The sequence below is a fragment of the Sabethes cyaneus genome, chromosome 1, assembly GCF_943734655.1.
Source record: "Sabethes cyaneus chromosome 1, idSabCyanKW18_F2, whole genome shotgun sequence".
Taxonomy (NCBI): Eukaryota; Metazoa; Arthropoda; class Insecta; order Diptera; family Culicidae; genus Sabethes; species Sabethes cyaneus.
Window position 1 is genome coordinate 155183619 of NC_071353.1, and position 14187 is coordinate 155197805.

Below are 14187 nucleotides of genomic sequence, written 5' to 3' on the forward strand. Positions count from 1 at the left end.
ATTCAAAGAAATTAAATTTCGTAACATGGACGCGATAAACAAAAACAATATTTACCAACTATTTGTTGGTTCAAATGTCAAAGGTTATACCGCCTTTAACGGTAAAAACAAAAGAAATTAAGATGAAAGAGAGAGTGCTGTTTGGTTGTTGAGTGGTGGTTGTTGAGCTGAGTGGTTGTCTTCAATATGTACAATATGCGTTGACTGAAGTTTTTGGAGCGTCTTAGTATGCGTTACCAAGCAACGACATCTGTTGTAACATTGACAGTTTCAAGCATATTTTCACGCATGACGCATGATGAAACATTAGCGTCAACTTCTGTTTTTTTATTTTCAGAAACTAGAGGCAGTGTCCTATACAGTCTTCAAACTCTGCTTAATGCTATCTATGAACAAACACCATTCAGCTGGGTCATACACACTTAAAATTTGCCGAGATTTAGACAGCCGAGCGTTCGGTAAAAATTTCAGTTTTGCAAATCGACGTTTACGGATCTTTACTAACGTTTGGCATCATAAAAAATTTTACCGAACGCTCGGCTGTCCAAATCTCGGCAAAATATTGCTGACTTCGGCACTCTTTTTTTTAAGTGTGTAGGGCTCACCAATAGCCCCTTTACCTCCAAAAAGTAACTACGAATAGCCCCTTTATATCCAAACACTAACAATCACTGTCTTAATTGGCATAACATTTAGCGAATTGCTTGTCATGATCTTTCTAAATGGACACGCAATTGGAAGCGCAGTTTGAAATGAAGCAGTAAAATTAACCGGGGTTGTAAGAATATAGTTTCCACAGGCGTAACAGAGTTTCTGTGGATTATTTTCACGTTTAAACTCATGCTTTTTACGCTCATTTTTTTGACTGTTTTTACTATTTTCACAATTCTTACTATTAAATTCAATCACTCTTCAAGCATGATCATGCGCATTATATTCAAATGCACAAATATTACTGTTTTAGTAAAATGGTCATAACTTCTACAATTTTCAACCGACTGTTATCATTAATCCCATGATGTCTTTGTTTTTTTATCGACCTTTAAGATCCATACCCGACATAAAGCGGATGGGGTCATATTGTCCATATGACACATTACGCTGAATAATAGATTCCTGGGCCGTAATGATCTTTCTGGTGTATATAAGTTAAGCTGGTGCAAAATGTTCGGGGCATCGATTTCACCGGATCAGGGATCGTCGAATTACTCGGTGCGGTGCAAAAAAAAGTCAGTGCTACTCGCAAGCGAACGAGATTGTCTCCGATTTTGGTAAAGAGAAAGAGAGACGAAGCCGGAGACTATATGCCTAATGTGCGGGAGACGTACGACGAATGAGCTACAGGCTGTCTAAAGTGCAGGAGACATTCTTACACTTTCGTGCTCGGGTGCGGCACGTTTGAGTAGCTCGGCGTGTTCCGGTGACCGGACAAAATTTTCCCGACAATACTTCGAATCTTCTTCGCTCTAATGTTTGTATTCCGAGTAGCTGGCAGCGATCGCCGCGTATTCTGGCAACTGATGTTCGTTACGCCATGGAAGAAAGCGTAAAGCATATCGTACAAACCTTCGTTGCACGGCTTCAATTTTTGCAATCCAGTTAGCGTTGAATGGACACCAAACCACTGAGTTAGACTCAAGAATAGAGCGCACCAGCGCACAATACAGTGATCAAAGACAAATAGGATTCCGAAATTCTTCAGTGATCTTGCAGATAAATTCGAGCTGTCTATTAGCCTTGGCAACTATTTCGTTGTGGTGTGGCCTAAAGGTGAGTGACGTATCCAGAGTTACACCCAGATCACGAACCGTATCTACAATCTGACTACACATAATATAGTTGAATGTAACCGGGGTTGGACTTGCGATGGAATGAAATCACACAACACTTCTCGACGCTGACGGTTGGTAGATTATTGGAGCACCATTGCAGAAAAATGTCAATTAAGCGCTGAAGCTCTAAGAAGTCAGCAGTATTTCTGACAGTTTTAAATAGTTTGATATCGCATGCATAAGCCATGCGGCAATCTTCTGGAAGCAGGAGCGATATGTCGTTGATAAGCAGCGGCCCTAGATTGCTGCCCTGTGGAATGCCGGAGAAGTTGGAGAAATACTCGGATAGCACTTTGCCCAACTTCACGTAGAGCATTCGATCTAACAGGTAGGATCGAAACCATCGTACAAGGCTGGAGCCGACACCAAGTTTATCCAGTTTAGCCAGTAATATGCTGTGCTCAACACGGTCAAATGCCGCTTTTAGGTCGGTGTAGACAGCATCAATCTAGGCACCTACGCTCATGTTTGGTAAACATTTTGCTGCGAACTGCACAAGGTTTGTAGCAGTGGAACGTTTTGGATAAAACCCATGTTGATCCAATGAGACGTAATGCCTACAGCTGGCGAAGAGGGCATCACCCAAGTAACCAAAAGCTCCGATAAAAGTGGATTTTTTGGCCTAATCAGCCAACGAAATGATCATTAATAGTACTCTATTCAGTTTAATATTTAAGTAATTAACCGTACTTTCAAGTTCATATTTGATGATTAAACTTCGAAGGAAATACAAAGCAACTTCTAACAGAACTAGAAAGTTCGCATAAAGTTCAGTTAAGTCGCTATACAGAACACTGTTCAGCTCAAAAAGAAACTCCAAAGAGCTTAAAAATAAAGATTGGAGGAATTTTCCGACTTCTTCCTGTTTTGTAGATTCATGACATTTCCCATTTAAACTACGGCATTTTATTTCGATAAATAGTGATAAACCAATATAAATTATTTTATTTAATGAAAGATCATTAGAAGAATAATCGACTGTTTTTATAGATATTAATTTATTGTAACTTACCACACCAAACCTCGGAGATTGGAACTCGAGTACTCCCTTTCGGTGACTCCGTTGCTGGAATATGCGTTTTGCATCGATTTAACTCGATGTGCTAATTTCTCATTTACCGAAGCGAACTTACACTCAAGAACAACTCATTGGCAAAATTCATGTCACTAGCGGCGTCAAAGATGGCGCAATGCATCAGGATAGGCTGGCAACGCGGAACGCTCGGGTTCAAATCCAGCAGCGGTAGGTGTAAGTTAGTTTTTTTTAATATGGCCTATCTTTTGGAGACTTTTTTGGAGTTAGAAAATAGAAAAGTATAAAAATAGAACTCAGAGTGCTATTCTATAAATTTTTGACAAAGTTTCTTTAGAAGCTGCTTAGCGCTTTATGCAGCGAACTCAAAGCAGCTTTGAAGTTCGGTTAATTACAGGCAAAGCTGCTTAGCAAGCTATAGATCCATAGACATAAAACTTGTTAACCTTCCTTAGATATCATTATCCGAACTTTTAGCTACTTTCAAGTTGCATGTTGAACTTTCAAGCTGCATGTTGAACTTTTAAGTTGCTATCAGATATTAACGATGTTCGCGGGAATTGAGTTTGGACCGGAATAGATTTCGGAGGAATTAAAAAACTGCTTCTTGTATGTTCGAGCAACTGGTAACGAATGAAAAGTTTTTCTCTTTATTACAAATTATTAACAAATTAGGTTACTAAGGTAACAAATAATGTTGCTAGCGTAGCATTACTCTAGCAACCAGCGATGTTGGTACAGGGTAGCACTCAACACTCCTCCTCAACATCAGTTGGCTTTACTCCAATTAGCTGACGAATTTGTTGAAGTTTGATTGCTCCCAATGGTTTAGTGAGAATATCCCAAGGAACAATTTTTGCTTATTAAACGTTTCACCGACAGCTTTTATTCAGCACATGCTGTATAGCTGCTTTTAAAGTATATCTAAACACCTCTGTTCAATGCTTATACAGTTGGTTTTGGAGAATTTAAACAGCACAGTGCTGAATATGGACGTGGAAGATGCGTTTGTATGACTGTTAATCAACGTATAATAAAACGTTTATTCAGTACGCATAGAGATGTTTATTAAACTGCTGCTAATGACACTGAAGCTACGTTTATTCCACAGCAGTTCAATATTTAGACAAGCAAAAAGAATAAAATATGCAGGAAGTAGCTACTGTTATTTTATTTTGTGGGTTTCGTTATTTTCATGTTCACTTTTGTATTCGTATTTTTATAATTTAATGAGAGACTTAGTAGGAAATCGTTGGTTGACTCAAAATTTATCAAGCCTGCCATTTACTTTTTTCATTCATCCGGACTCGAACTTACATCCTGACGATCGGAAGCCATCGACGAACACATCTGAGATAATCTGACAGATGACAGGCGCCGAGTTTTTAGCCGATGTGTATTTACCAGTTTAAGTTTGTCAAGCATGGAACAAAAATGGGCTAAAATACATTTAAGTGCTGAAAAGTAGTTTCTTAAATCATGTTTGGCATCTGCTGTACAAGATTGCTTTAGAAGTATTTATTCTGCACATGTTAAACATTTAATAAAATATGTGTGCTAAAGTATTTCGCTTGTACCACCAGCAATACCAGCAACATAACACACTCACAACGCAAAGTTTTTTTTCTCTTGAATATTGACGACGGTGAGCGGTACTACTGAGTGAAATTCACTGGAAACTGGAAATCCAGAACTTTCGGCTAGCTGCGAACATTGTGTGCGATTGTTCAGTTAGTTAGCAGTGATGTTATTAGTTAGCAGCAGTAGTGATTAGTTAACAGCAGAAGTGGTTCGTGCCAGTACCGCAGAGGAATAGTACTTTTGTCACCCCGTCAATAGTTTACGCAGATAGTACTGCTTCCTGAGCTAAACGCTACGTATATTTGTCATCGGATCGGATTTAGTTTTTTTCATCTAAGAAACAAAAAGCAGCAGTTGATGGCAAGAGCAGAAGTGGTTTTTTTGCGCACCGGCAGCGGGAGCTGATCACGCGATTACGGTACGGCGCTACCAGCAGTGGTGGTATCGCCACTATGCCACCCGACCATAACAATTCTGGTGGCTTTAGCCCGACGCAATTCATCTCGCTGAGCAAATCTATTGTGAGTAACTCGCAAAGCGTCAAGCAGAGCTGGTTGCCTTGGACGAGGGATAACGACACGCCGAGGGAGAAGATACATACCGTCCAGACAACAACAAATAAAAGGATTGCCACGACCAGCAAAGACTTGTCTGCTAAAAGTGGTGATGAAAATTTTTTCTATTCTTAATCTGTAAAAAAAAGAAATAAAGTGTACCTAATATAAATTTATTTATATAAATTATAAAGTGTAAAGTATAAAGTGTCATTCAAGTTATTGGTGTTATTGGCTGCCATCAAGCACTATTTATTCCACACCTGCTCTTGGTGGTGCTACTGATACGTTTGTACGACGATTAATCGACACATTTCACACTTGCTCTCAACAATGCAGCAGATACGTTTGCGCAACTATCATTCGACCCTTATTCCATCACTATTCCACAGTTGCTCTCAGCAATGCTGCTGATTCGTTTGCGTAACATTTATTCCACTTTTATTCTGCACGTGCTGTCAGCAATGCTGCTGATACGTTTGTGCCACGTTTATTCCATCCTTATTCCACTACTATTCCACATGTGCTTTCTGTAATACTGCTGAAACGTTTGCACAATGCTTATTCCATTCTAATTCCACTTTTTCTCCACAATTGCTCTTAGCTGATACGGTAGCTTTTAAGCGACCGGTATTCCACACCTGCTCTTAGCTGTGCTGCTGATACGTTTGCACAATGCCTATTCGACTCTCGTTCCACACTTAAATAACAACATGTAGATGTTGATTAAAAGCTAGGAAAAATGTGGGATATAACGTTTAAACAACACGCACTTCAGCAAATTCGCTTATTCAGCACTGGATGCTACCACGCAACTCTTATTCCACACCTGCTCTTTTAACTGCTGCCGTTTTGTTCCTTGGGATCCGCCTCCATTTCTTCTGTGGGACAATACTGGATGTTTACAATACCCGTTTTCACCAAATCCTTAACAAAGCAGTATTTAGTGTCAATATGCTTCGATTTTCTTGAGGATCTGTCACTAATGGTAAGCGCAATACAGCTTTGGTTATCCTCATGGATTAGTATAGGTAAATCCAAAATTTCTCCCACATCGTCCATAAGTTTCCGTAGCCATTGCAATTCCTGCAAACATTCTGCAAGCGCCACGTATTCTGCTTCCGTACTTGATAGCGCCACGGTTGTTTGCTTCCGGCATGCCCATGCTATAAGACCGCCTCTAAATTTGAACAAAAAACCAGTATTCGATTTTCGATTCCCAATTTCACCAGCCCAGTCTGCGTCAACAAAACCTTCCAGCTTCATGTTTGCTTTTCCACCTAAATTCAATTCGTGATGTATACTACCTTTGAGATAACGCAGTATTTTCTTGGCTTCGATCCAGTCTGCAGTTGTTGGGTTTAATACTCGGCGTCCAAGAATAGATGTCGCTATAGCAATATCTGGACGCGTGTTAACGGAGATGTATAACAAAGCACCAATTAAGCTCTGATATTGCTCTCTATCCGGAAGATACTCACTATCCTCCTCCTTTTGTTGTAGAAATCCGGTTGCCATTGGCACCTTCGAGGCCTTACACTGTCCTAACCCAAAACGCTCCAGAATCTTCTTAATATAACTTTCTTGATTAAGTACATATATTCCTTTTTCCAATCGAACATGAATTCCAAGGAAATGCTTTAAGCTTCCTAATTCTGATATTTTAAATTTACCTTTCAAAGCTTTGACGAACAATTCATACTCCTTAACAGTTTTACTGACAACAACAATGTCATCCACGTAAATAAGCACGAACATCATCAGCCCGTTCGATCGCCTAACGTACAAACAGTTATCAGCAGTTGATCGTTGAAATGCACATTCCTGGAGCACAGCATCAATACGTTGGTTCCAGACACGGGCAGCCTGCTTCAGCCCGAAGAGACTCCGCTTCAACCGGCAAACAGCACTTGGATCCTCGATAGTATATCCTGGTGGCTGTTTCATGAAGATCTCCTCCTGAAGCTTTCCATAAAGATACGCAGTTTTGATGTCGATATGTCTCACCTGCATTTGTTGTTGACTTGCCAGAATAAGAACGGTGCGGAAAGTAGTTTGCTTTACCACAGGAGCGAATACTTGATCGTAGTCGGACCCAAATTTTTGGGAGAATCCCTGCGCAACTAGTCTGGCTTTAAAACGTACCACTTTTCCAGATTCGTCTTCCTTCCTTTTAAATACCCACCTGCATCCGATGGCCTTCCGTCCAGGAGGAAGATGTGTAAGCTCCCACGTCTCATTCTCTCGGAGAGATTCCATTTCTTCTTGCATAGCTACCTTCCATTCCTTACTGTCAGCACTACTTAAAGCTTCAGTGAACGTTCTTGGATCTGCAGATGGACCTGATGGTATACCAATCATCAACCTTTCCGGTGCTACGCCAAAATTGGAACGACTTGACCTCCGTACTGAATCCTGTACAATAGAATTTTCACTTTCTACTGGAACGCAATCAGCAGCCGCTTCATCTTCATCATCAGAGTAGAATTCGTCCTGGGAGCCTTCATAACTCTGCTTCACTACTGGAACTGTTATCTCACTGAGTACTGCAACTTCCCCAGATCCATTGGCCTCTTTTTCAAGGTATCTTGAAGTACCACCAGCTACCGTTTTGCCTTCGTCGGACATTTCCATGAATTTAACATCTCTGCTTATCACAATTCGCCCGGTTTTAGTATTTAAAAACCTATAAGCCTTGCTCTCAGAGGAGTTACTGACGAATGTCATTTTAACCGCTTTCACGTCGAATTTCTTCCGCTTCTGAGTAGGCGTCCAAACGTAAGCACCGCAGCCAAACACTTTCATATGCTTAAGATCTGGCTTTGTCCCAAACCATATTTCGAATGGTGTGCCATTTATCGCTGTTGAAGGTAGCCGATTCTGTATATAAGCCGCTGTGTTAACTGCTTCCGCCCAAAAACGTCGAGGCATTCCCGCATCTAGCAACATCCAAAGAGCCATCTCATTCAAGGTCCTGTTTTTCCGCTCAGCGACTCCGTTCTGCTGCGGAGCATATCCAGCAGTGCATTCGGCTTTGATACCTTCCTCTTTGTAGAACTGACGAAGAACATTGGATGTATCCTTTGGCTTTTTACCAAACTGATTCTGAGTGAATCGTACATATTCACGGATTTTATCTGCTACGTCGGACTTCTCTTTGAGGAAATACACCACCGCATAACGACTATGATCATCAATCATTGTCATGTAGTATTTGCAACCTCCAGGCGTCAAAGTCATAGGGCCAGCCACATCTGTATGAACAATGTCAAGTACATCCACAGACCTCTTCTCTGCTGCCAGCGGGAATGGGGGCCGCGCCATTTTCCCTTCGACACAGCATTCGCAGGTTTGAACTATACCACACTTAGAGTGACTATATACAGAGTGGCGCCAAGTCATCCCAAATGTATGCAATTCGGTTTATCCTAGGTTTTTCTTTCTCTTTCCTGCATACGCGTTGGATAGGTTGTCTGCTCGATTGGAATGACACTGACAAATAATTATCATTCCAATTTTGACATTGTCGCCACTCTGTATATAGTCACTCTAACCACACTTTCTTACCTTCATACCGGAAGCTAAGCTTTTGCGTTCAATTTCACTAAGCACGTCTGGATCTCTATGCCCAAGCCTTCTATGCCAAAGATGCTGGCAATCCTCGTTGTGTCGAGACTGCTCCACCATCAGCAGTGTTTCCTTATCACCGTACAACTTCAACCGATAAAGACCACCGACTCTGTTCGCCATAGCTATAATCTTGCCATTGAACACCAATTCACAGCGATCTGCATTAAATCTGGTACAAACACCTTTCTTCGCCAATTTTGTAACCGATATAAGATTGCCTTCCAGGTCGGGAGCATAAATAACATCTGTCAGAGTTACGGTGATTTGTTCTCCAACCTCATTAACGCACTGGATCGTACAGTCGCCTACACCTTTGGTACGAAGCGGTTTGCCATCAGCCGTTGAAATTACAGGATGAACACTTTTATCTAAACGCACGAACGATTCGATATTGTTTGCCAAATGAGCAGTCGCGCCCGAATCAATCACCCACGCATTTGAAACTGTTTCACTATTTCGAACCATAAACGTGAACGACTCTTTTTGGCCGTTTTCGCGCACTGTTTTAGCCTTTTCTTTCGGCTTTTTCTTGTCACCTCTTTCCGTTAACGCCGCCTTGCAGTTCCGCTTCCGATGTCCTGGTTTACCGCAGTTGTAGCAGATAAGATTTTTGTGTTGATTGCTGCCAATTTTTAACACCTGCTCTTCCGATTCCCTTTTCTGCTTACTCAGCTTCTCTGCTAGATCAACGAGTTTCACTTTCACCTTTTCAAGCGTCAGTTCCTCCTCGTTTCGAGCTTCTAACGCTATAGTCAGCGGATCGAACGACTCTGGCAACCCTCCCAAAATCAAAGCAACCTTGAGACATTCCGTCATTTCGAATCCGGAATTTTCCAACCGAGCATAATACTTCTCGATTTCCGCGAGATACAAATCAATGTTTTCGCCTTCTTTGTAATTCTGGTTAGTAATCTGCTTCAATAACGTTACCTTTTGGCCTAAAGAAGTTTTATTGTGCTTCTCCTTTAGCGCCAACCATGTTTCTCTTGCCGTAGTTTTGGCTCGGATTATACCGAACTGGCCCTCTTCCACCATCAGCTGAATTGTAGCTAGTGCCCGTTCGTCGCCATCCTTCCAGGCGTCAGTTAACGGTTCCGGTGAAGTCTCTGGCTCAACATACTTCCACAACTGTTCCCGCCGCAACAATGCTTGGACCGAGAAGGACCACGCAGGATAATTACCGTTGTTCAACTTCGCTATTCTCGTTAATTCCATCTTCAAGATTTTCTAAAGAACTGCTTCGCTTCAAAATCTTCGAATTTTCCTTATCTGTTCCGGATTACGCTCTGGGCACCATAACCTGTTCGCGGGAATTGAGTTTGGACCGGAATAGATTTCGAAGGAATTGAAAACTGCTTCTTGTATGTTCGAGCAACTGGTAACGAATGAAAAGTTTTTCTCTTTATTACAAATTTTTAACAAATTAGGTTACTAAGGTAACAAATAATGTTGCTAGCGTAGCATTACTCTAGCAACCAGTGATGTTGGTACAGGGTAGCACTCAACAAACGATACTTTATTGAGAATGAAGTTCGGTTTACAAAGTAGTGCCTGGTTGTTCAGCAAGAAAGTTCTGCGGAACTAAATATGAACCAAATATGAACTTCGAAGTTCACGAACTGAACTGAGATCTGAAATCCAAGACGTCCCCGGAGTGTTGCATAATGCTGTATTGATTTGCGCGGTTGTAGCAACGCAATCACGGAAATTGTGCTGAACAGGGATGGTTCGATCACTTTGACTCAATTTTGATTCATTTGACAGTAGCGTCCTAACCGAGCAAAATTTGACAAATTGAAGTATGGGACATTTGTAGATAATAACTAGATCTACAATTTTGCCGAATAAAGTGTTGCTGTATCTTTTATAGTTACGGTGCTACAATGCTAGTACATCATTAGTAACTAAATGAACGTTCATTTAGTTACTAAAGAGGTACTAGCATTGTAGTGCCGTAACTACAAAAGTTACAGCAACACTTTATTTAGCAAAATTGTAGATCTAGTTATTATCTACAAATGTCCCATACATCAATTTGTCAAATTTTGCTCGGCTGAGACGGTAGTGTCAAATGAATCAAAATTGAGTCAAAGTGATCGAACCATCCCTGGTGCTGAAAATGTTGGACAAAAAAAGCACATTTTTCTAGCATCGTGCTGCCATGACTATCTCCCAAAGACATATCTCTAGGCAATCCTTCCTCTTTCCTTTTGCTGTTAACGAACGACCAAAAGCTTTCGATTACACGCCCTTCGTTTCAATTATTATGGCTGACTTCCAAAATGGAATTCACTACTCTACAATGAAGTAGATTCAAGCAATACTTTTGAGCAGAGAAATCACAGCAGCATTGGGAAATACGTCAGTCACGATTTTGGTGATCAAAGGATGTCCACAAGGAGTACGCTCCTTCTCGTTCTGTACACTAATGGCCGATGCAGTCCTTTGCAAGATATCGCATCTTGGTTATGAGACTATTGCTTAGGTCGTCGACGTAACTTGTCGTCAGAGGAAAGTTTGACGCAGTACTGTCAAGTTGTTTGTTACGAGCTCTAAGCACCACCATGTTATGAAGCTTACAGGACGAGCTTAATACAAGCCTCACAAAAACAGTTGTTATATTATCGACTAGGTGAAGAAAACGTTTCGCTATACTGATTGATGCCAGGCTGAGCATCAGTATAAGGGCCAAACTCTTCAGGATAATTCTGGTTAAAAATCTTAACTGGGCGGCCCACCTAGATTATGTAGTTAAGAAATCATCCCATTGGAATCAAATGCAGGACTGTAGACCAAACAGTTTATCTACCCAAATCCTACAGTAGCTAAAAAAATGCTCAACTCAGCTTGTAGTGTATCATAGGAGCACAATCATAGGACTCCTAACTAGACACTGTCCCGCTCTTTATCGTTTAAATAATATCGGATGATACCTGAAGCCGCAGATCAAGTCTTTCGGATTATTGGGAACAGTATTCGCGATGAGTAGTTTGAAGGTAAGTATATTTGACCGAAAAAAGTAGCGAAAAGATACACCGGTGTGATTTGCTATGCAATATATTTGTTACTAAGCTGCCGACTGCTGAGTGCAGTGGGCTTTTATCGATCGATATGCAAGGAGAAAAGCTACCTGAAGTAATTAATCGATTCGCGCGATCGGTTCTGATAATTATTAATTGAGACGGGAAAGCTGATTTTATGCATTCGTGCAGTTGATCGTCCCTAAATTACGATATGCTTTAACAAGGGTCATTTTCAAACAAAACAAACTCGTGAAAAACTACAAATTATTAGATACAGATACGACCGTATAAACGATGAATTAGCTAGTGTTATTAACAATGTTTGAGATTTGGGGACACTTAGCGGATTTATTTGTAATTAAAAACTACCTTGGGTCGACGAAGAACTTTTAAGAGAAATCCGGTTTAGAGAGCAACTGTATCGAAGAACCAATCAATGGCCAGATAACCGTCAAATAATTTTAAATTACAAGAAACAGAATTTAAATTATTTCCCAAGAAATACAAACAAACGTATAGGAAACTATATAAATTGATATAAATATTCAAGATCAAAAGAACGCATCAAATTTAGTTAATCACTTATTATTCAACATCGAATACATCGTCATTATTACTCCAGATGTACCGCCTAATGGACCAACTGGATGGCAGCTTCTTCCAGTTGTCGCACCGTGATCTTTTACCGAGTAAATCTAAAAACTGCAACTCCGGAAGATGTCTCGCCATCTCTTTGGTTGCTCGTAATACGGTATTTTTCAGCGTCAGCTGTTGTATGTTCATTGGTGGGAAGAAGCCGCCGCATATTCGTGAATCCCACACAATAAGTTGGCGTAGTTTCGATAATCCCTCCAGCAGCTCAAATTGAGCCGCAAATCTGTAATCGGAAATGTCCAGTGTTCTCAGCTGTGGAAAACCATCGCTGATCTTACCGGTTGCCGAATTGATGTCCCAATCCTTGTAAAAGTTCTCGTACCGCAGTATCAAATGGTGAACATTGGGAAAGGTACGCTGCATTGAACTGTCGAAATGCCAGTACTTCCATAAGGCAAACTCCACTATTTCAACGCTTGGTAAATAAAGATGTTGGTTTGGAGATACATTGTGTTGATAGCCTTCCAAACCAAGGGTCTGTAACGAAACAAAAATTGTGAGAATAAACTCAAAATATCAGCATTTAATGACTTACCTTAAGATGGGTTAAACTAGCCAGACATTGTAATGACGTAGTCGGAGTGACAGATATTCGTAATTTGGTCAGCAACGGACAAAACTTAGACAATTGTTCCAAGCCCTTATCATAGATAGGGCCGAAATACAGACTGACAGATGTAAGCTTGGTCGGTTCTGTACATTTCTCAAATATATCGATGTGATCATCGAAATGATCCACTTGCAGATGCTCGAGAGGCAATTTCTGAACCACCGTTGGTAGATTAAAAAGGTTGATTCTGGTTCGAAGCTTACGAAGATTCGGAGCTAGACGAATGAGGTTAATCGCTGACATGCACGTAATTTTTACGTCCTCCAAATTCTCCAGAATCGGTAGATCACTGTCGGACACATTCCAGCACATGTGAAACTGAACCTTCTTTACCTTCGGACACACGGGAAGAAGCTCAAGCGCCAGCAAGGCTTTTCCCGGGTTATCGCATAGGAATTCCTCCACCGACGCGCAAGGTCGCTCGAACCAGGCCAGTACGTTTCGAGTTTTCTCCTCATCCAGTTCGAAATCATCACACGCCAGCTGAACGGTACGGTAGCGTCGGGAAATTTTATCCACTTCCTCCAGCATATCCAAGTCAAATCGTACCCGCAGTTTGACGTGACCCAAATAGCTGTAGCCGAAAGCCAAGTCGTTCCACCGGTGGCAAACCATGGAAAGTCGCTTTCGGTCGTTCAAATGTGGTAGGTAACCGAAAATGTGCTGCAGCGTTTCGTTCGCTAGAAAGTCGATGTGCCCCATGATTGCAATTCAAACGATATGTTGCTCGTTTCGGTGATTACAATGTTGTTAAAGTTTAACACGATCCGACTTTAAAATGGTGGAATTACTCAAGAAAATTGAGCGTTCAACAATTTGTGACGTTTGTTCTGTATTTCCGAACAACTGGCTCGTTGAACTGATACTAACGTTTTTTGGTCGCATTTCAAGTGAAATGTTTAAGCTACCTAGTATTGTAACTGTTTACCTATGCAAAAGGGGCGTCCAGCATCTCAAGCCCCTACACAGGAACTTCTGCGTAGACTTCTGCGTACTACCTACGCAGCAAGCAAAAACATTCCATCAAGAAGACTGACAACTCTGCCAAAAGTCGAGAGACAGTAACAGCAATGCTATCTGTCGAGTTGAAGTTGAACTAATACACACTAGTATCTGTAAATTCAAATAAGGATGTACACAAACACGTATGCAATGCCTTGCCACGCTAGCACACATCTTTTCCCTCTAATACATGTACACACAGCTTCAACTTTTGTCGGAAGGGGTGCACTGTTGCTTCTGTTGCTTGTCATTTGTATGGGCGCGAGAA